This window comes from Castor canadensis, chromosome 17 (genome assembly GCF_047511655.1).
Source record: "Castor canadensis chromosome 17, mCasCan1.hap1v2, whole genome shotgun sequence".
NCBI classification, from domain to species: domain Eukaryota; kingdom Metazoa; phylum Chordata; class Mammalia; order Rodentia; family Castoridae; genus Castor; species Castor canadensis.
In genome coordinates, this window is record NC_133402.1 from 55799343 (window position 1) to 55803147 (window position 3805).

The 3805-nt window shown below is 42.9% G+C and overlaps 1 long non-coding RNA gene across 1 annotated transcript; it reads left to right on the forward strand.

Moving 5' to 3' along the window:
* The first annotated feature begins 1494 nt into the window (after window positions 1-1494).
* Window positions 1495-3412, forward strand: LOC141418597 (uncharacterized). The gene is made up of 3 exons (XR_012443238.1): window positions 1495-2447; window positions 3176-3236; window positions 3340-3412. It is a non-coding gene; the product is annotated as an uncharacterized lncRNA (long non-coding RNA).
* The last annotated feature ends 393 nt before the right edge of the window (window positions 3413-3805 follow it).

Genomic DNA, 3805 nt, shown 5'->3' on the forward strand with positions numbered 1-3805 from the left:
CTCCAAAACAAACAAACAAAAATGGTTTCCTCTGTATTTGGAAGAGTTGCTTCATTGTCTTTATTCTGGTGCTGCTAGTGAGGAAGATGATATGATCCCAACTGTTGATCCCCAGATATGAACTGTTTACTTTTTCTCTGCAAGCTTTTAGGATTTTCTCTGCATGTCCTGAAATTTCCCAAGGATGTCTTTATGTGGTTTTCTTCTTCGTTCTGAACCCTTGATGGGCACCTCAAGCTGGCACCTCAAGTCCCTAAACTCTGGAATTTTTCTCATATGGTTTTGTTGTTGCTTTTCTTCCAATTTATCTGTTCTCTTCTAGAAGTCCAGGTTTTTTTGTTTGTTTGGTTGGTTGGTTTTTCAGAATTAGAAGTCTAGTTTTTAAGCCTTTTTTCTTATTACAGTATCTTTTTTCTTTTCTGGGAAAATGTCTCTCTTTTTAAAAATTACAGCCCTTCTTTATTTCTGCTCTCTCTCTCTTTTTTTTTTTTTAAGAACTGTTTCTTGTTCAGGGTTCCTTTTTCTAACATCTTCTTGTTTTATAAATTAATGATCTTTTATTCCTCTGAGAGTAATAATTCTAATGAAAATTGTTTTCTTGCTCCAGTCTCCACATTATCTGTTTCCTTGGAGTTCATTTTTCTATCTGTTTGTTTTGCTCTCTGTTGTTCGTGGATACAACCTCCCTGAAATGACTTTAATTCTTGGCTGTCTGGTCCTATTTAAGAGTGATACATTTAAGTGATGATAGAAGCCCTGTGTGTGAGTAGAGCTGGGTTCTTGGGTGGGACACACAAAGGAAGGACAAGTTTAGGGTTCTGGCTCTGATTTTGGGAACTCCAACCAAGGTAGCAGAACATGTGGGTTATTTCCCCTGGGTCCTGAGTTTCTTAGAGCCTCTGCATCTTCTTGCTGGAAGCCTGGCTGCCTGGTTTAAGATCAGGACTAGGTGGAAATTGAAAAAGGTCGGGGAAGTCACTGACTTCACTGCCTCAGTCTCTCCAGATGGTAGGTAGTTCTGCAGTTAGCAGCAGGGGTGATGAGGGCTAAGGTATCCATCTCCCCTTTATGTGGAGAGGAAAGCATCTGGAGAGTTTCCATCAGACTTCCTGTTTTGAGCCTCCCCTCACCCCCTTCCCAGTGTCCTGTGTCTCCATTTCCTGAGATTGTCCCAGGCTCTGCTGAGTTTGCTTCTCTTCCTCCCCAAACACTCAACAGTGGGGAGAAAGTGAAAACCTCATCACTGTTTTCCACTTTCCGGAAGGTTGATGACATCCCCTCTCCAGCCTTCCTTAGCGGCAGGCCGGGGCTCCTTCCTCCTGCTCTGTCCTTCCAGTGAGCATGGCTGGGGGTGGAGCCAGGTGAAGGTGCTCTCCTCTCCTTACCCCACCACCTCCTCTTGGTTTTTCCCACTGCAGTGGCTCCGGTTGGATTCCAGGCCTTGTCAAGACTGGTGTGGGCACCTGAGGCAGGAAGCTGGCAAGCTCAGGGTGGTTGGGCTGGTTCTCCAACTTCAGGACTTGCTTTCCATGCTTTGGCCTGGGTTGCCATCTATTCACCAAGGAGAAGCCTGGGGGTGGGGCCCTTCTGGACCACTGAGGCTTGGTGCTTACTCTGACCCTCCAGGACTTCAGGGCCAAAGCCTCAAGCTTGAAAAGGAAGACTAGAGCTTTGGAGTTTTAGAGGACCAAGGCTGAACCCAGAATTTAGGAGGCCCCTGATACCCTCTGCAGACACTCCTTGTCTTCAGCAAAGTTGGAGATGCAGAAGCAGTGTTGCCTCAGCTCTCTGAGCAACCCGTACCTCTTGGGAATTCACAGGAGAGGACAGGGGAAAAGGGCTTTTTTTGGGCTGCCTTTTGCTACCTCCTGAGGGCCAAGCCTCTTTGGAAAGGTTTTGTTGTTTGGCAGGGCAGGGATGGGGCTTGAAAATCTCTTGGGAGACACGAGAAGGCCCAGCTTGTTTTGTGCAGAGGCTGTCTGGGTGTGTTGTGTGGGCGCTGGTCAAATATGCCAGGAAGACTCCACCATCAACATTCCTCCCTTACAGACTCACTATGGTATCATCCTGTGAGAGGAGACTGAAATACCTGCAGACAAGAAACCATATTTTTGGTTTAAGGCAGCCATATGAATGAGGCTAGGAAGAAAGAAATGAGGCTGACCTGAAGAGACATCAGGCAGAGGACCAGTTGGAGTATAGAATTTAATACAATGGTGGAGAATTCTGATGGCTCCAGAGTGGGAGACAGTGAATAGTATAGCTTGTATTAGGTTGCGCTTTGATTAAACTCTGTAGGCACCACCTGGCAGGGCCTGGTTCCCCTTATCTCAAACCCTTTTGGCAAGCTTTCCCTCAACCCCTGCCTAAATCTGAAGTGACTGATGTTGGAAAGAGACTTGGAATTCAGCCTTGGAATGAAGGAATTGACCCTGGCAAGACAGAGGGTAATTTTTCCTGGGTGTTCATAGAAAAGTACATGGAAAAAACGTGAAAGGGCAGGAGAAGGAATAGCTAGGGGCAAGGGAGTAAGATCAGTTATTCTGACTTTTGGACTATGCCAAATACGAATTTTTGATATGATATAATTTAATATTAGAGTATAGGAATGATATATAGTATATAACAAAATCCAACCATTTTACTGTAGAGTTTAATGAATTTTGGTAATTGTATACACAGTCCTAATAAAGACTTAAATCATTTCCATCTGTTAAAGAAGTTATGACTTTTTATAGGCAATTTTTTCCCTGCAAGCTTCACCCTAGGGTTAACCAGGAATCTACTTTCTGACATTAAAATTTTGCCTTTTCTAGAATTTTGTATGAATAGAATTATGTATATAATGTGTAGTCTTTTGCATGTACTCTGATTTCTTTCACGTTGTATTATTCTTTTTAGGTCTAAGAGGTATGGGCTGACCAATTGTTGTCTGTTGTCCTTTCCATTGCTGAGTAGTATTCCACAGTGTACTTTGTCCTTTCACCAGCTCACGAGTATTGGGTTGTTTCCAGTTTTTGGTGATTATAAACAAAGCTTCCATGAACATTCACATACAAGTCTTTGTGTAGACATGCATTTTCATTTTTCCTGAGTGAACAGCTAGATTTGAGATCGCTGGGTAATGGAAAATATATACTTAACCTTGTAAAAGACTGCTACAATGTTTTCCCAGGTGCTGCACCATTTTATAGCCCTAGCAGAGATATGTGGTATTTTTCATTTTACTGTTTCTGGTGAGTAGTGCTTTTAGTTTGCAACTCTCTGATGCATAGTGATAATGGAACATCTACTCATGTGCTTATTAACCATTCGCTTTATTTACTTATTTATTTGCAGTGCTGGAGACCAAACCCAGTGCCTGGCATGTGCTAGCCATGCTCTCTACCACTGAGCCACACCTCAAACCCCATCTTTTCTTTTATAAAGTATCCATTCAAATGATTTTCCCATTTAAAAATTGTTTTATTTTTAATGGTTTGTGCATGTTTTTTGTCTATTCGGAATACAAGTTCTTTATAAGATAAATGTTTTACAAATCTTTTCTGTCTGTGTCTCGCTTTTTTTTTAACTGGAGCTAGTGCACTTATTTTCTGGACAACCTTGGTCTTGACTTCTCCAAGAATAAATAAAATAAGAATATAAACTGTTAGTTATGGGTTCCAGTAGCTTAGGCGGCCACAGGAGTGCTTCATGAAGGCTGTCAGTGACACTGCAGCCCACAGGCATCTCGTACACACCCTTCTCACCTCCAACATGCCCAGGAAGAAGGCTTCTCAGCTGAAGGGGCAGTGAAGGAAGAGCC